We start from the raw sequence: 20,218 nt of genomic DNA on the forward strand, positions 1-20,218 counted from the left end.
TGGCTTTTCGAAATGAGCAATAACATCTTAGACATCAGCGTTTATTTCTAACGAAGAGCTAAAATTAACACACTTCGTCTATGCCCGTTATGTAAAAGTTAACCTGCTCCATATATTTCAAAGTTTCTTGAATCCATGAAAGCATTTAAACCATCATACAGAAAGGAGATCAGCCGTTGTAATATTTCTGTATGCTTCCGGTTTAGAGAAAGTGGTGCAGTTCCTTTTTTAGAATAGACGTGAACAGGTTTCTTTGATTATTATCTGAGCATTCTCTTGCTTGCCCTGAAACGCTACAACTTTCTAGTATACGAAATGTGGACTGTGCAGAGTCTAAAAAGAGTTGAAATTCTGCCAACAGCCAATGGTTTTGACGACAATTAATGGTTTTGACAGATTGGGTTCATTGCTACCAGAACAATTGAGTATTGTCATCGACTATGTCCTATAAAGAATTGAATTTGGCTGATATGCATTAATGTCCCTTTTTTCCTTGTAAAAGAGACCCACGTCCTTTCCCTTGGGTAAAAGAGACCCACGTCCTTTCCCTTGGGTGCAGTTTTGATGTAGCCAGTATCAAAGATAAAGTCATCTTTCTACGCTCAATATTTCCTAGTTCTTTTGACACAATCTTTATCTTAAGGCTCATCTTTCATTCCCAGTGCTTGACAACTTTCTTAAACCTCTTCTTGCTCTCGTAATTCTTAAAACCTCTCCTCATGACAAACTAAAGTCAACCAACCTGACCACATCTCCCCCATTCTTAGACTCTCCCCTCCTTTCTTTCTTATGGCTTTGATTCATTCCCAAAAAACAACCCTAGCATTTGAAGCTTAAAAAATTCTTTCTGATCCAAGGCTCAATGGAGAGCATTGGAAAATGATTTACAAATTAGCTTTTACTTTAATAGGAAGGGCATCAATTTTAATGTTAAGCCAGAATTGACACAAGATTTGCCATCGGCGTCAATGTGGCATTAAATAATGAAAATGTTTCTTTTTGACTTTACCCAATATTATCATTATTAAACGATTTCAATTCAACTTTTTATTGCGGAAAAAAGACAATGCAACAAAGGTGAAAATATTTTTTTAGCAAACTCATAACGACAAATATTTTATTAAATATCCTTAAACAAAAAACTTAGTAATGTTATAGGATACTTGAAAACCTGTCTGCTATATTGTGTTTTATGTCGTAGAAACAGGTTTGTGTACTTGAGGCGTGATGTTTAAAAAACCAAAGTAGATAGCAGGAGAAGCAGCAAAGCCACGTGACAAGCCACGTGAAAATAACCAATTAGAACAATTTCAATATGCAGAATGCTGTATGATTCAAAGGCACATATTTAAATCACAGTAAAAATGTATAAAAACGATATGGTCTATTTCTTGAAAATCTGCTTCACTTCTATAACCTCTGTAGAATCATTTAGATTGAAGCAACAATCTTTACTCTCTTTGGCTTGTAGCACCATAAGATTTATAGAATGCAATAATACGAAAAAAACCCAGCATTCATTTTTAAGATATAAGATCTAAACGATGCAATGAGACGAAAATTATCACCAGTATTCATAAATATGATCTATAAGATACAATAATACGAGAAATGGCCCCACAATTCATTTTTAAGATCTAAACTACGCAATAAGACGAAAAATATTCCCAGTATTCATGAATATGATCTATAAGATTCAATTATACGGAAAATGGCACCAGTTTTCGTTAATAAGATCTATTAGATGCAATTATATGAAAGATAGCCCCAGTATTCATTTATAAGATCTATAAGATGCAATAATACGAAAAATATTACCAGTATTCATAAATATGATCAATAAGATTCAATAATATGAAAAATAGCCCCATTATTCATTAATAAGATCTATAAAATGCAATACTACGAAAAATATCACCAGTATCCATAAATATGAGCTTTAAGATGCAATAAGACGAAAAATAGCCCTAGTATTCATTTATAAGATCTATAAGATGCAATAATACGAAAAATATCATCAGTATTCATTAATAAGATCTATAAGATGCAATAATACGGAAAGTAGCCCCAATATTCATTATAAGTTTAGATGTTTCGTTCAATCTGAATTTTTACAAAACTGAGATATCCATGCTTGCCGAGAAGCAAATAATTAGCTAATTGGTGATCAATAAACGATACTGTACATCTGGACGTGCAATGCCGACATCTTTAGCGATGTGTCTAGAGCTAAAAACCTGGGAGTACAGATGAAAGCAAGTTCATATGTTGTCTGTTGGAAAACAATCAACAAGTTCAAGTACTAATCTTATTAAAAACGAAAGCAATTACGTGTATTTAAAAGATAATAAGGCTGCACAACAAATGAATACTGGTTAGTGAGTAAATTGTATTAACTGAAAATTATTGATTCATCAAATACAACGTACGATTGATACCATGGTAACATTTGTATTAACTTTTCAAACCCGTCATTTGTATTAACAAAGGCTACATTTGATTAGAATGTTTCTACATACATTTTAGACATACTTACTTTTTATACACAAAAAAACTAAATCATTATTAAACGCTGGTTTAAAACCTCATCTTGCTCTGTTTAGATATAAGAATGATAAGATTTTCAGTAAATTTGAACCCTAATATCTGTCATCAAATCAAGTATTTGTGAAGTTTTCGAAGATTTTATTTTTCATCCCGTTTTGCAGATGCATTTTTCAGGTTGATAACAATTCATTGGTAATAGTAATTGAAAAATAAAAGTATAAACAGAATTTTTAATTCAACTTTTTTTGTTTGTATTAATAACTATGATATAAATCAACAAGAATTTATACCTCTTACGAAACAAAGAACATTCCATTCAGAATAATCAAGAATAGTGATGTGATCTAGTGCACTGCTTCACTTACTTCTTTAGCAGTTAACTTTTAAACAAACAACGAACAATTTAAATTATAACGATAGTTATATCTCTGGGTTATCTCTTACGTCACATAGAGAGACTGGTAACTACTGATCTGACTATAGAGATGGAGATATAAGGCATTCCTAGCTGTATGGATCTGAAATTACTGCTCTGATTCAGAATATATATCCTTAGCTTCTTCGTCTCTTTGCGAAAAGTTTCTTGTTCATCTAAATCTTACAAACGTCTAAAGGCTTAGCCAAGCTGTTAGTTATTGATTTCCATGAGATACAAATTTGATATGTAAGATTGGTATGATAGAAGATACCACACAGTCCTTGCGAATAGTAAACTTTCTATCAATCTAAATGCTCTTTAAGGAAAAATCAGGATAACCACCGAGTAGTGACGTGGACGAAACAGTCGCCATCACAATATACCTATAGCTAACTTTATTTTGCTTCAGCTTACTTTGGCGATTTTAGCGAATTGGGGTTTTCACGTTAGATTAAAGTTACAGATAATTTAATTCTTTGTACCATTGGCCAAATCTTTTATTTTTCTCTCGCTAAGGAACCTTTCATTTACCTAATTAAGATTGCGTTGAATCTGTGCACATCGATTTTCGCTAAATCTAACTAACGCAAAACAGTCAGCCTAAGGTATTTGCTCTCTTCCAAGAAATGCAACATTTACTTTATGCTATTAAGTTCAGCAATCTGAAAATAATTTATAGACATAGACAAGTACTTTGTTGATGATTGATGAAATGTGTGCCGCAATTTTTAATAAAGTGTTCGCTCCTAGTAAAAATATTTAAAAATCAGTCATTGCCATCATCAAAACACAATTGACTGTCGTTGATGTAATAATAAGCTTGTCAGGCTTTACAAACTAAAAATCTAAAGTGCAGTTACTTAAAAAAAATATCAGCTACCCTTCAAACTTGTATTTGCTTTAACACAGTAAGAAATTGTAAACATTCAGCAACCAATTCATCGATGGCACTCAATGTATCAATTTTTATTGCAGAATAAAAATAATTTTTGGTATATTTCAAGAGCGTAAGTATTGAAGAAAAAAATTTAAGTGAAGAAGATAGTTCTGTAGTTGCTCTCCACGTGTGAGAAACAGGATAAAGATGGAAAAGTTATAGGAAAGATCAAATCAGTCTTGACCTCTCTAAGTGTCGAGAAGAGCATGCGTTCTCTCTCCTTTTGTAAGCTTGATGGTATCATCTTAAGGGCGATGCTTTTTTACAATGCTGCATAAATGTGGTTTATGCTATAGTTTATGCTCAATTGTGTCAAATCTATTGAAATCTTCCAAAGTGATGCATATTTTAGAAAATCCAACGTTTAATACTTGTGGGGTTGTGGAAACAAATCATGTTAACCTTGAACTTATATCAACGACAAAACTCGAACAGAGTAAGATAGAAGTGCGAATTTTTATTTGAACGTTAGAATTCTTACACCTTATACTGTGTATCTATTTTTTATCATCAAACTTCGAAAGATTGATGTTAAAATACGACATTTTTAAAATCGAATCTCTTAGGGATTTTAGATGGAATTAAAAATATATAGAGCATGTAAAATTACATTTTGTGATTTTTGATCCATGAATTAAAATTTTCACTTATGAAATCCCGCAAATAAAATGTAATGCAAATCAGGTATAGGAGAACAAAATTCACAGAATCCAGGGTACAGCAAGTCCTGTGTTTCTTCCTTTTTACACAAAAAGATATAGCCTTCGTGGCCTTGTGACAATTATATAAAATATATTAGCGGCAAATAAATTCATCCAGTTTAGCAACTTAACTGGAGGTTACAGGCGAAAGGAGCAAAATACTCAATTGGCAAGCATGAAATACTAAAGATTCGCAAAAAAGAAAAAAATGGTACTCAGAAATGGTTCAGAATTATTCAGGATAAATTTGTTCAGGATAAGCTCAAGATCGTTAACTTTTTAGTTAAGATGATATGTTCTTGTCTAGACTACTTGATACAAACATATATACAAGTTCATTAATGATAGCACAATATCACGGGCATAAATGATTTGAAAAAACCTGTTTTTAAAAAGACAAATACACCATCAAAAATATAATAGTTTCCTTTTTTGATTGTTCACTTGATAATCATCATAATATTTAAATAAATGAAGTCGTTGATGAGATGTGATTTATTTCCTTTTTTAAATGTTGTATTTTTCATTCGTTTTAGAGGCTTTCAAAATGCTATAATTGCTAGTGTGGTTTCTGAAGGTGTCAAAATGACTAACTTCAAAGTCTGAATCAATGTTTATGCTAACATTTCTGAAACAGTTCAATTACGGAGACATAACTTTGATTCTCTTTGAATTTTCTAAACTAGTAAGTACTTTTGTTTGCACGAAAAATCTCAACAGATCTCAACGGTTGGAATACAAAATGAGAAAAGAAAGGCGATAACTAAAAAAACGCCAGTCAAACGTGTTAAACGCCACGTCATCTGGCGAGTTAGAAGTTAACTTAAAGATTTACACATAATCATCAACAGCGTGGTTGGCAGTATATACAGCAACTTTTTACAAATCATGCTTAGCTCAAATGAGGAAATTACAATCCAGTGTGGCCTATTTTTTCGTCGTGTAAAATCTTCGAAAATCCCTTAGTAAATTCGCTCACACCACTCTTCAATTTTCAATCACACTAATTTGATAACATTTGTATTAAATATCACTGTGAGGCTAATCACGTCTCTATTTACATTGCAGGCTCGAATAGGAAACGGTGAATTTCTGCTCTATAGTCTTATTAAGACCCTGTTGTTATTGCTATGGTAATTAAGGAGCTATAGACCGATGAAATGCCTACTTGAAATAGGCATCTGCAAACAGTTTTTATATTGCTACCTGTCCTCTTTCGTATGAAGATGAAGACACTCATCAGGCATTTCATGTTATACCCAATGTAATGCTCATGCCTTTATTGTGCAGATAGTCCGAGCCAATGTACTTTCTGTTCAAAATAGCCAGTTAAGATGGAAAGCTTTTCAATTTCTCGACTCAAAGTGAAGCTCCAAATGAACAGAAGATTACCTGGTTATTTATTTTTATTTTCATATGCTTATCTGTAAACATCTCCCAATCGTTGGACTTCAGAACTCTTAAAAACAATCACTCCAATCGCATTTTGGATTCACGAGCTGCCAAATCCATTGGTTTTTATGTTTATAAAATAACTACTTTAACAGGTTAATTTTTTTGATTCTTTTAAACCTCACAATTCGAAGATGGCACGAAATAGCGGAAACACAGCATACTGAGGTACTTTTCGTCCAATAAACAATAGAGCCAATCAATCGTGTCTTTCTTCCTCTCAAGTTATTTTCGATCCACAACTGTATTTAAATTTTCTGCTTATTTTTCGGCCATATTTTGACGTTTATTCTCCGAATAGTGTCGAACGAAAAGTACTTTTAAGAGATCAAATTTGGCAGAAAATCAATTTGATTTTTGATGTGTTTTATAAATCAAAATATTCAAATTATGTATAATATTGGTAGAAGTAAACATTGGTATTTTGCTATACAAAGATCTAGCCAGATTAAGTTAAGAAAATTATTGTGATATAACGATAAAGAATTATAATTGGAATTTGAACTGAAAAGCACTTAAAATACATTGTACACTCATTTCTTTGTATAAGAAACTGGCTATAAGAAACGAGTACTGGACAGTCAGAAAAAAATAAGAAACTTCAGTACTCGAAGCAAAAAAATTAAGAAACTATCATATCGTAATAAAACTGAGAACAACGAAATTTTATAAAATCCAAGAAGAAGATTGCCCTGTTGGTCTAGAACTTAAGACATAAGGGATAAAATATACTTCCCACATCTAAAAATAGCATCGGAAAGGAAGCAAATCTCTTGACGTGATAAAAAGGTCACGAACATCATAATTAAGAAACTCTTAAGAAACAATGAGTATTGAAATTTCCAGAACATTAAGAAACTGGAGTACTCAAAATCGACCTTTGTTTCTTATAAAAAAAATGAGTGTATGGTACATTGTAAAACTATGTAAAAAGAATTCAACTAGGATTTAATGCTTTCGTTCGTTAATTCAACATTTAATAAATTACAAAGCAAACTTGCACATTGTTTCTGATTATCTTCTTAAATTAAGCACAACCACATCTCCTCAGAACTTTTAGTTTTTTAAAAACTGTTTTGGATGTTTTGGAAGACACTTAATAAATGCTAATTTTGCCAAAACGTACAAAATTTTTCAGAATGTTAAGAGCTGAGTCTCTTTCACCAGAAGTTTATTGCATGCAATCAGTGTCATAATTGTTCAATTGTTAAAATTTACAAACTATTCTGATGCTAAAACCCCCGTTTCAAAAATTGCTGGCCAGAGGTGTTTATAAGGACTTATCCTTGTCTTTTAGAAATCAGACTGTTAAATTTTTGTGGTTTAAAAATCCTTGCCAGTAAACCCATTGGTGGGAAGATAGATTAAGATTACAGTCAGGAAGCCTAATCAAATGTTAAGCTTCACCTTCCTTGCTTTTCTTTGACCTGGATTGAACGTAATTCACCCGGAAAGATTTTCAAATGACGAAGTAATGTAACAGGTGAATCATGAAAAGATGTTAATCAGATTTTTATTGAAGCCACAGGTCCCCTTATAATTGTAGAACTGGATGAGCCGTGTAATCCGTAGTCTAACATTGCAACCATATGATACATATTCAGAATCCCCACGTGGAAAGAATTAGATGTAATTCTTTAATTGTGCACACAACAAATGAATAATGAAACACTACTTAGTCTTTTTGAACTGGAAATTAAGAGGGAAACTACCCGGTGAACAATTCAACAACATTAATTAGTCAGATCTTTTGAACAGCAAATCTCACTACGTGTCGAAATCTTTTGACTCTACCTATTTCAATAAATTGGCTTGATCTAAATATAGAGCAGCATCAAGATAAAAATCTGGGTTGAATATCTAAACACCAGTCAATAAGATTATACACACCGATCATATTGAAATTGCTGAATCATGCTTTACCTACATAAAAAAAGCTGACTGGCTATTTGCATAAGGGATGACGAACTCTCGTGATAGGGATCTCCTAAGAAATAAAATGGGAAAGGGACAAGAAGGAGTAGCACCATTGGCCACAATGAAGATCTCTTCATTTTTACGCTATTCTGCCTCCCTCTCAGATCTCTCTTTGCAAACCATATTTACAATGCCACGAATTGTGCAACTAAAAAGGAGCCTCTGTTTACCTCGAACTGTTCGGGCCAGGCAATTGTCCGTTTTACAGAGGTGTCCCTTGTATAGAAGTTTTGATCAGCTGGGGTAAAATTGTCTGTTGTTAAGATTTGTCTGTTGAATGGAGGTATCCTTTCCTGAAGATTCTACTGTACTATATATTTCTTTTCCATTCTCTTATATCCGTCTTCTTATTCCATTTGTCGAATTCCATATTCCTTTAACGTTTTTTAGTTCTATCATCGCTTTTCAATCTTAATTGATAACGGGCTATGCTCGAAACGTCGTTAAGTATTCTAGGAAAAATTTTTCCTGGTACAATTTACTTACATTGATCGTTATTATAGCATCATATTGTACCGCACGCATTTTAGTATATTTATGGAATCGTTCTACTGTACTATTCGATAAAATAGTCCCATCCAGTACTCTCGTCGGCTCTTGAAGAGCACAAGGTTTCCTTGAACGGTTATCGCTGATTAGTTTTGAATCAAACTAATTAGAATTGTTTTGGGCTCATTCTTCAGCATTCTCGTTCATATCACTCTCATCAAGAATGTTTATTCAATAGTTCTTTCTGTTAAATTTTGCTTTTATCATCCTAGGCAAAGTTTTGTTTTGAATCAACTCAATATTCGAGTGTTAAAGAACGAGCGTATATCTGTGTACTGTTCACGACCGAAACTAAACGTTTTCATGTTGCCTAAATGAGTCGATTTTGAAAATATGCAGCTTCTACAAATGAAAGAACAGATTTCAAGCAAAATAATCAAGCAACATTTTTCGAAATTCATCTCAAAAATAAATTATTACTAAATACATCTATTTTTCTGCATAATTACAGCAATATTTTTAGCACAGAGCTATCCTAAGTTCGACAGGAAATTGCATTGCAACAATGCCAATTTGTTAACTGTTTCTAAAATGACGTGTAAATCTTGACTGAAGATTAAGCTAGCCAGCTAGCTTAAGCTCAACATGCCTGATAACATCCATCTTTGGCTTCTAAGCAGACCAAATGATCAGCCAGCGTTTCACCTGCCTTTATGCAGCTTTCAAATTTGCCCCAGCAATCGTTTTTGCAAGTAGACTTTTTGAAAATGGAAAATCCATCTTTGACTGAGTCTGCCAGCTCCCTTTCGATCGTCATTGATAAGACACAAGACAGGAGCATAGATAGAATAAGAACTGATGCAATTTTCAATGCCATTGTAGTTATCTGATGATGTAATAGATAAGATTAAAATCATTAATATAATTATATAAGATTTTGGATTTTTCACATAAATAGGAGATGAAAAGCAGCTACTTTTACCAGCATGCTTTTTAACCAGCTTAACATCATTTTCCTTGAAAAAATTCCACATATGTGACCTCATAAATTTAATTCGATCTTGTTCAATTTACAGAATTTGAGAAACTCTATATCAATAGATTAGCTAGCATCATAAAGCCTAAATGATCTGAATTGTGACAAGTCAATGTTCTAGAAAATGTTTGTAATAAAGTGTTTAAAAAATTGATTTTTCTCTGATTTCAACTTAAGTTACTTTTGAACATATTTAGAAACCACAGAGTTTCAAGCTGTCAACTTCAGATTTATTTACGTTCCTAGAAAGAATGCGTCAAAAAATTTTAGCCATACCATTTTAACAAATGCTTTTTTAGCTATAAGCTCACTGACACTCTAATTATAACAAAACAAATTTAGAAACATGCAAAGAATTCATGGTTTTTCTTGCCTGTTTCAAAAAAATTAGAGAGAAATCTGAAAATTATGTGTCGGTGATTCTAATTAACAGTTAGAGAAGAAAACGAGATAAAAAAAATTCGCCAGAAGAACGAAAAAATACTAGATCTTTTAAGCAGAGCTCTTTGGTTCATAACTGAAAACAGAAATGTACAGGTGTCTGCATACGCATTAGAAAACATGATGCAATTTTATTTACAACTCATAGCTTAATGCTTATTGCTGCATTTTGTCACACTCCAATTGCAAATCCAACACACTCAAAATTGAACAGCAAACTAGCTATAAAAATTTGAATCATTTTTACTTACTTGTTGTTTTGTGATACTTGGAGTTCTGATGTCGTCTTTGCTTTCTGTAGGTAATGATTAAGAGATCCAGCACCTTATTTATACTAATGGCTTGTTTGCCTTAAGCGAAGGATAAATAGACCTACCGGAGATGTTTCGCACATATGCAAGTAAAGAATTACTTTAATTTGATTTCCATGCGTGCTGTTACGTAAGCAATGATGAAAATGTGCTTTGAGTTTGCATTTTATTTGCTATGGAGTAAACATCCGCGATCATCTGTCTTTCCTTTAGATCTTCCTTATCACCAACCACACTTGAACGTGACCTATAGCGAGCAGGAATCGATTGACCTCTTCCTTTCAGACATGCTTTCTGCAAAATCAAAAGGAGAAGTAAATGCTATCAGTATTTTTCTAATATTAAAATTCTATAGACTTTTGAGAAATAGCTATGAATGATGGTCTTGATACAATTCATTCTTTATTTTCCAACAAAATCAAAATCAGACAGCAATGTTTATGCTACCATAGCAGAAAAGTATTGTTATAAGCGAGTTGCTACTTTGAAGATACTTTTCAACGCAAAAGCCAACAGCCAATAAGATAAACGAAACTTTATATGTTGCAAAAAGATGGAGTTAGCAGGAATAAGCAAAATCGATTTAGTTTCAGTTGATAATGAAGAGCAAATCATCTTAAAAAAGAAAGAAAACTTGATGCAATTCTTGTTGGATATATGTTGTTTATTGTTGCTTGAAATATTAGGTCGCCAGTATTAATATGTATGGAAATTATAAGTATAAAAATAGATATTCATTGAAACAGAACACGAAATAGTCGGACAACGCAACCTAGCTTTTGTAGTCTAGAGGAGCTTTACTTAGGAAAAAAGACTTCCTGTTCCTTTAGAGCAACTTGCAATTTAGAATCAAACCCACAGCTCTTTTCGAATGTGAGTAAAAGAAATACAACCAACAGACCAAAGCTGTCAGTGTCTAGAAAATGATTCCCTGACACCTAGGGTAGGAAAATGGAGAAAATTTTGTTTTAAATTTGTACAGGGATCCTGCTTGATGAATTGATGATGCTATCAAGAAAGAATTGTTTTTGTGTTTTTCGTGCTAGCATGGGACCATTCAGCCAGCTAAAAAATTAGCCGTGACTCCATTTTAAACTTCTGGACTAAAATTTTACCTATTATTTGTTAAAAAGAAAAGAAAAACTTTGTTCTATTTTGTCACGAGTGTAGACTACAGATACCGCCCACTTCTACTCTAACACAGCCTGTCCGGTGCAGAAGAAACCGTTTATCTAACAGCAGACGAAAGAACGTTCATGCCGTGCTGCATACGCTGTCTATTTTTCGAAAAAGAAAGTAAGTGTCAATGAGACCTTCTAATATTATCGAGATTGCTTGCTTGCTCTTGAAAATAGAAAAGAAATCACGCCTTGCTAATGAATAATGTCTACTTTTTGGGCGCAGATGCTATCATTAGTAAATTTAACTTGTCTTAAGTTGTTCACTGTCAAAGTTTACCCTACAAACCATGCGAGAAAAAGCGTTAGCAGATTATCAGATAATTATAACATCTGTATTTACCATGACCTTGATTTCAATCAAAGAAGATTCTTAGATGATAAGATCTGTTGACGTCATTGTCAACCTTGTTTTTTGAAATGGAAAATGTTACCAAGAGATTTGCATTCTCACAAAATAAGGTTGTTTCTAGATTTTAATTTCACTATATAGATTTTTATGAACGTTCAAGAACATTACATGCCAGAAGGAAGAGACGCTAATAGATGATAGATAGGAACACCAAAAAGCAAAACGAAGCAAATTTTTTTAAACAAAAACAAATCCAATGTTAAAATACTGAATGTCTAAGAACATTCTCATTGAAGAATATTCATTGGTGACTATAAAGGATGACGTCATTTTCAAACTTACTTCTTAGAATGAAATGGAATAAACAACTTACATAGAAATAGACTCAGAAGGCTGTCTTAGAGAAAATCATCTGCAAAAAGATATCTTTAAGGAAAAATCCTTACTGATTTTTAAAAATGAAATTTAGCTAAGGCATTAAGAAGGTTATCGATGACAGCATTTCTACAAATTATATTTCACTAGAAAAGTTGAAGTGTAGAAATGAATATAGATATTTAAAATAAAGCTTTCTTCATGCTGTCTAAGATTCAGGCAGGGTTCTGTTGTGCACAAAATTTTACAAAACGATATATTGCTGAGGGTAAAATGTTGAATATATCATTATTTCCATAATATGATTGATTACGTTTCTGTCATGTATCAAATATTGTCATAATTTTTTGTTTTACAAATAATGCTGATATATTTTGTTGGATCTTAAAAATTTATGAAAAAAGTAAGAAAACTTTGCGTCTAGAACAGAAAAAATAGATACAAGTTTGTGCAAACCAATTCTTTTCAGTAAAATCATAAATATGCCAAAGGAATCTAAACACTCATTAGCAAAGCAAGTATATCTTGAAGATGGCATTTCAAAGCCATTTTCAAGTATATCTTTGTTCTTATGAAAAAGGATGTTAGAAGATTTATGCAGAAATAAAGTACAAAAAGTAAGTATTAAAACTTCAAAATCTTTTTAAAATTTTTGAAAAATTTGACCACATAATCTGAAAGGACAGCATAAAATACCTCTCAATATGCAAAATCAGTTAATTATGCTCAAAATTGGGCGAGATATGGCCAATGGAAGGTTTAAAGTTTGCTAACGGATTACTGTTATTCTGGCCTGGTTCATAAAGTTATGAACCAAGACCAAATAACAGAGGTTTGGCGAGGCAAGAGCCTGTGCTCATGTGGCCATATCTCAGCCAATTCGTAATACCTTAAACTGAATTTGCAAATTTAGAAGTATTTCATGATGCTCTTTCAGGTTCTGGGATCAAAATTAATAAATTCTACAAATAGATGTTTATGACGTCATCACTTCGGTACTCTATAAGAAATTTTAAGTAAAATCCGCTCGATGAAAGAAACGCTTTAGGTATTTCAGAGACCTTCCTCTCAAAAAATCAAGAAAGGAGTTGCTCCGTTGGTTAAATATGATATTATTTGATATGAATGAAAGTCAACAAACTCATTATTTAAAGATTTGACGATTTCTTGTTGGCACTTAATTTAAAAACCCAGGCCCTCTTTAGGTAAAATTAGGTAAAAAATAGGTAATGTCCATTTCCCCTAAAGTTTCCAGGAAAACTGCAATTCACTACGAGCACCTGAGAACCAGTGCTGCTTGTTACTCAGCTTTAGAAACAACTGACAACATGGTATTTTTCACGACCACGGCGAAATTGTACCAGTTGTTTTTATCTGCTGTTCAATTTGTTTGCCAAAAAGATAATTTTCAATAGAATTAGCAGGACTGCTTTAGTGATATTTGCTCAAAAGAGTGCATTTTCCAGAGAACTGGAAGCATTAAAATTCGAAAATTTTCTAATCCTTCGGCTACAACCGTGGTGCCGCTTCGGATAGTAATTATATCCTTTGCCCGTCCCGATATACAGATTTGACAAAACTATTAAGAAAGTCCGTTATTATCATATACAAATAAAAGTTGCGAATTATATACAGAATTAGATTGACAAAATGTATTGTAGAAGTTTGTGACAGCAAATAAAGAGTTTCAGGCAATAATTTTTCAATCAGGAAAATTAATATTCCACACCCCCCCCCCTCCCCCAACAAGGCTTGCCTCGCGACGGCCCTGTGTTTATTATCTAGAGTTATGAACAAAATTATGGGCTTGTCGTCACATTTAGCTTAGCCGTGCTCGTCCAAAAAAACCTTATATTAATCCTTGAAATAGCCATAGATAAAATGAAAACACACAACTGCTCGGAGGTTTCATTCTCGTTTTAATATAAAACAGGAGATAGAGAAAACGGTATTGGACAAATTATGACGCTTTGTCCGAAGGAAATGTAATTTTGGTAAATATCATCTGAACACAGATATTCTGTTTAGTGAAGTGATAGGGAGACAATAAAAATGATATCAGAGTGCCAGCCTTTTCCGCAAGTTAGAGCATAGTCATGACTATGGTTAGAGGTTCCGACATTATGTGGCTTGGTCAAAAAAAATTTCTTATACGAAAATGCAAGGAGCCTATCATTAAATTGCAAAATACTTGACGATGACTTAAACGAAAATTGGGCATTTTATTACGTAGTTTGCTTTATCATGTCAAAATGAAGAAAATTTTGTCCTTTCATCAAAACTGAATATTCTCATTGTACGAGGCTCATAAAGCTTAAAAAATTTTATATTCGACGAATTTAGGATCAACAATTTGAATTAAATGGTTTATGCAGCTAAAACACTTATTAACTGATAATACAAACAACTTTTGCGCAAAAAGTGAGCGTTCACTCTTTTCTCGTTTGCTTCTAACATTAAACAATCAAGAAAAAGTCGAATTAATATGTTAATACCTTTTTATATTGTAAATAACTGTCGGCTAGCGATAAAATTTGAGTTAAACCACAGTCAAAGCTTTAGCTTAACTATCATGAAAACTACCCGAAATGAGCTTGCTTGATTTGCAAAAAAATATTAAAGCTAGAATTGGAGAGATGATGCGATTTCACACGAGCAAGACTAAACTTTCAATTTAATGATATAGAAAAGAATTGTAGGTCAACTCCCGATAATATATCTTATCTCTTTATTATGCCAAACGTTTCAAGTCAGATTCTGCTACGAAATTCTCAAGGGTTTACAAAAAGATGGTCCACATTGTTTGTCCCTAAATAACCTTTTATTCTCAAAAAACTTCAGAAAATTTCTTTTTTTAAACAAAAGTTTAGAAAATACCTTTTTACTGAAAATTAGTAAAATATCTTAATACACAGAAGGTGCCAGTCGTGAATATCTTTTTGATAACTAATTCAACTAATTGATAACAAGAAAAGCAAAAACATAATCATTTAGAATATTATGTTGTTTAAATCAAAAACTTTTCCGAAATGAACTTTAATGCAAAGGTTACAGGTGGAATTAATTCAAATTGAATGCAACCGATAAAGGAGATAAATTTGAGGTTATTGTCTTCAAACTTCAGGCAAGGTAAAGCTTTTCTACAACAAAACTTGATAATCCTCTTACTGAGATTTGACGCATTTTTAGAAGTTTTTTCTAGGCTATTCCGGTTATTTCCTGTTTTTTCTTACATTGACCTTTATTTGTTGTTCTAAATTTTATGTTATTTCATAGTTCTTGAATACAGTCAATTCTTTGGTGAACCGTTAACAAATTAGCTTCTTCGCTGGTAACTTGTCAGACAAACATTTCATCAATAACTGGCTTCATAAAAAGCTTGAATTTCTTTAGGCGTTTTTTGCTTCTATTTGCTTCGAGTGTGTTCGTTCAGTTAGAACTAACCTGAATTGACAGTTAGCCAGCAAAGTATATCACCCTTATTTGATATTGGCTCCGTGTATTATGTCACTTGTACTTGACCACAAAGACAGACATTAATTGGGCGTTGTCTGCCACCTGTGTTTGTTGTTTTCCTTATAAGCAACCGTTTTTCAAGTATTCACACTAAAGCAATATTTGGCCTGCTTAGAAATTAAAAAAATGAATTGGCAAAATTAGTTGATTAAACAGGGTTGGAAAACGCTTACATCTTCGACCACGAGGTATGCGAGAATAAATACGCAGGCGTTTCTCGAAACAAGAAGGGCAAAAAACAGTATTTGCAGAAACATCATTTCTTGGAAATGACCAGACAAGGAAATACTTTTATTGGGTTTACAAACATGAGAGGGATACCGTCAGCGGGTGCTGCTCTGCGCGAGCAAAGTTAAATGCCGCCATTCTGGAAATGTGAGCATATCGATTAACAACTGGAAATTTGGGAATTGTAAGACACTCATAAAACTACGCTAGCTTTGCGAGAAAGTTGTTGCAAGAAGTCAACTTTGTCTTTCAAAAGAGAGAATAAAGAGCATTCGACTAGAATTATACTTACTGTACTTTCGGGTGGGTATGCCTCTAGTATAGGCCATCACATGAAAGTAATACAATTCTTTTCTACTGAAACTAACATAATGATACTTAACTAATCTGTTTTGTATTTCATAATAAATTCAAGAGAATCTCTAATACAAAATGACAAAGAAATTCTCATTTGAAAAGAGCTTTTACAGAGAGTAAAGTGATGGTGCTAAAAATATTCATAAGACTGCATAAATTAGCGAAGAGAAGTGTGAAGTGGTGGTTTATAGTCTATCATTAGCCAAAGGCTTTTTTGCAACTTTAAACAATGCCCAGGACAATATCTGTTACCACTTTGCCCAATGGTGTTGTCCTCAGAGGTGAGAAGTACAGGTCGCGGACGACAACTCGGTCCCACAACCTTGGGTTGTCACACCACAGAGGCCAATTAAGCAATACATGTCTTTTTACACATGTGCCGTTTAGCCAATATTCCAGAGACTAAGTAAAGTAGCTTCATAAGTACTAACTGGTACTAATACGAGACAGAAATTATTTTAAGAAGGCTCTTTCGAAGTATTAGATTGACCGTCTTGCTTTTAATGAAAACCTTAAAGATCATTACAGCTGCTCCCACAGAACGATTCTGACAATTTGAGGTTTTCATATTATCCTGAAATAGGAAAGAGATTTCTATAGATAATGGCACAAGGATAAGAAGTAGACTGTTTATTCATTTTATGTATATGAAAAATTTCTTTTATAGTTTATATCTAATTCAACTATTTACGTGCAGATATTATTTACGTGCAGGATAATAAAACAGCGATTGGAGAATGCTCGAGCTTAGGGTATGAGCTCTTTGTGAATTTTTCTCTTCATCACCCTTTTGTGAGTGAAGCACCAAAAACACTATTGAAAGCAAGTCAAGTTAATTCGGGAGTAGAATTATAAAGTCACAACTGCATTGATTGAAAAAATGTCATGGCATCTTGCTATGATGCTAGGCAATGCGTTCTTTCCCCGAAAAAAGCTAAATACAATTAACGACGAACTGAATTTTGTGCCACATAAAGTGTACAGTATAGGGATGTCAAAGTCGTTCCCCTTGTCTCTTTCTCTATTAAACTGTCGCTGACTCACCTTGATCATTGATATAGTAATAGGTAAGCCCTGGGTAGGCAAGAAACTAAAAATCAAGATCGGTCATATCTTTCTAGCTATGTTTTAAGTTTCAATGGTATTGAGTCAAATGAAAGCAGAAAAGACCCGTTAGATTTGCTTAAAGTGCCTGTGACATGATTTTTTTTATTCTCTTAATTGAAGCGTTGCACTGCTCTTAAAGTAGATCTGAACTTTTTTTTAAATGAAAGCGTTTTGGTATTGAAATTAAGCAAATAGTGCGGCCTAACCAAGTCGCTTTATCATCATTCGCCGTTCTCTTGTGACGTCATGGGAGGAACTCGTTATTGTAATAATGCAAGCACTACCTTCAAAAATCTCATCCTCACTGCCACTACTTTCTCTGGAAATAACGCTCCTCTTGGACCTGCTAGATTTCCCTCATTGACTACGATACAAAAACTCGAAGGAGGAGGCGATCGGGTCCCTCCCGTGACGTCACTGCCTAATCATTCTGAAAACCAAGATGGCGAATTTTGGCGTAGAATATCGCCAATAACTCCTTCATTTCTCACGAAACGTAAAAACTAACCTCAGAAATGAAAATAACAGGCCTTTTTACATAAGATTAGATATATAAACCCAAAAGTACGAAAATCATGTCACAGGCACTTTAAACGGCGATTATGGAGCTGCAATCATTTACATTGGCGAGGCGTAGTTAAACTAGCAGGTAATGTTGGTGTTGATTTTAGTGTAACAGGTTATAAAATTATTAAAAATTCCTTAAAATTATGCAAAGTCCTGCAAACAATGAACATATTTTGTTTATGTGTTAATATTAATGGTGCTTGTTTGGCTTTTGAAAGCATAGTGAAAATAAAAATGTTTCGAGAACAAGTTCCTTCTCCAAAAATAACTCAAATTTCTTTTTTGCGAGGATTCAGACAATCTTTAATAGGGTATGGACAAAAATGTCTCAAGCGTTCTCAAAGATAGGAGGACATATTGAAATTGCCACAATTTCAAATTATAACCGAAATCTCTTATCAATTTCTTAACTTGTTTAAAGCTATATAAACAGTGTTATTCATTACTTGGTTCTCTTCTCGATATTTTTAAGGCCAAAGCCAAACCACTAATTGAATTAACTCTAGAGAGAGGTTGTCTTTCACCTTTTTTGCGGGCGGTTGCCATTCCCTCTTTTAGAGGGTCGCGGTTGGTTCTTATGCTAATTAAGACAGCCTTTCCACTAGCCCGGGTTAAAACAAAAACGGTTTAAAAGTTATCCGTTTCTGCGTCGCGCTCCCACTAATCCACTTGAAAAACGGATAAGTTTGAAAACATGAGTCAATTTTGTACCCGGATATCTTTTGACCCACCTGCGAGTTAATGGAAACGCCAAAACCCGGAAAACTTCTGACCCACTTGCAACAACAGCAACGCTTAAAGGCATTGAGTCATGGTAAATAGGAAGGGTTTTGGCGTTGCAAAAATTGCTGAGTCATTATGATAGGTTCGCTAATCTGATTGGCTGTCAAGCAAACTGCACACACGATGTTGTAAGTGATCTTTTTTCCGCCGTTTCTAAAGGTCCTTTCTTTTTCTCTCTTTTCTCTTGCTCTCTACAAAAGATTTAAAAACTTCTTCTCCCATTTGTACCTTTCAAATGCCACAAAGGCTTTTCAAATCCCTTTCGCTTTCGACAAAGAATGTCTGATCACATGAAAATGGAAAGGCTGTCTAAGTCGCCAGATAAACAATAATGCTGCTCTGATTCATGTTCATAATGTTACCTTTTATTGTGACTTATAAAAAAAATGTGGATTTTAGCTAAAATAACAAGCATTACACAAAGCTGAGACGCTATCCCTGTACTAGGTAGCTCTAAATGAAAACTTTGTTTCCATTAACAAAATTTTTCTCAGAAAAGCATGGCCTACTTTCAAGGTTCTTAATGGCATTTTTTTAGCATAAAATTAATGTTTATGTTTTTCAATTCAAGTGACATCCTGAATAAAATTTAGCTTTATTCAAGGGCAAAGCATTCTTCTATAAACTTCAAAACGAGGCTTTTGATAGGAAACAACTTTGATTTGCACCATCTGATCAATAGGGTGCGTGACTCAATCAATAAAGTTATGAATTTGCTTTCCAATATACATTCCTTTTAATGCCATAGCAGGAGCAATTTCTTTAAATTTATAACGATACGGGTAGGCGTTGGTTTCTCGTTTTTTTAAATAGATAATTGTACAGAAATTTTTAGCATTTTGTCTAATATTTAAAAGTCATTGTTCATAGTCCCATTTAGTTGAATGATTCAGATAACTTGAAAAAAAATTAAAGAAAGATGTAGCAAAGTAACGTAATTTGTTGAAGAACAAAGAAAGCTATTGTAAAATGAAAACTATCAGTTAGCTGCTTACATTAAGCATTATGAAGAATTGCTTGCAGGCTTGATCAAAATATATCAAAATTTTCGGCATAGGACCGATTGAATCATAGCTTTGGTTGTCATGCGTCTATAGATAAAAGATGTAAAAAGTGTACTTACCTCATTCACGTCTCTTTTTATTGCAGTGTTTCTGGCGATAAACATTTGGCAAAATTTGAGCGGAAGAGGACAGCTGAAAATCATAGAAATGTTTCAAGCAACATGCATTGCACAAAAACTTAGAATGCATCAGCAGTTTCAATCTTTATTCATAGTGTGTAATAAGCTATCATTTTGTTTTGAGTGAGCACCCAATGTGCTTGATTGATGAACAGACCCCGTACGTGAACTCATTTGAAGCAAAACAGTTTGAGATAATCTAGTTTGATTTAAGAAAAGAAAAGCTAAACATATGTACCTCCTGCTTGTTCATTTTAATTTTT

General features: G+C 33.3%; 1 long non-coding RNA gene across 1 annotated transcript; it reads right to left on the minus strand.

Annotated features, from left to right (window-relative positions):
* Window positions 1-8,968: 8,968 nt before the first annotated feature.
* LOC135689950 (uncharacterized) lies at window positions 8,969-19,910 on the minus strand. Its single transcript, XR_010516565.2, has 3 exons — window positions 19,896-19,910; window positions 10,250-10,603; window positions 8,969-9,407 (listed from the first exon to the last, which is right to left on the minus strand). It is a non-coding gene; the product is annotated as an uncharacterized LOC135689950 (long non-coding RNA).
* Between the last annotated feature and the right edge of the window lie 308 nt (window positions 19,911-20,218).

Source organism: Rhopilema esculentum, chromosome 5 (assembly GCF_057945365.1).
Source record: "Rhopilema esculentum isolate cy_ngs chromosome 5, ASM5794536v1, whole genome shotgun sequence".
Taxonomy (NCBI): Eukaryota; Metazoa; Cnidaria; class Scyphozoa; order Rhizostomeae; family Rhizostomatidae; genus Rhopilema; species Rhopilema esculentum.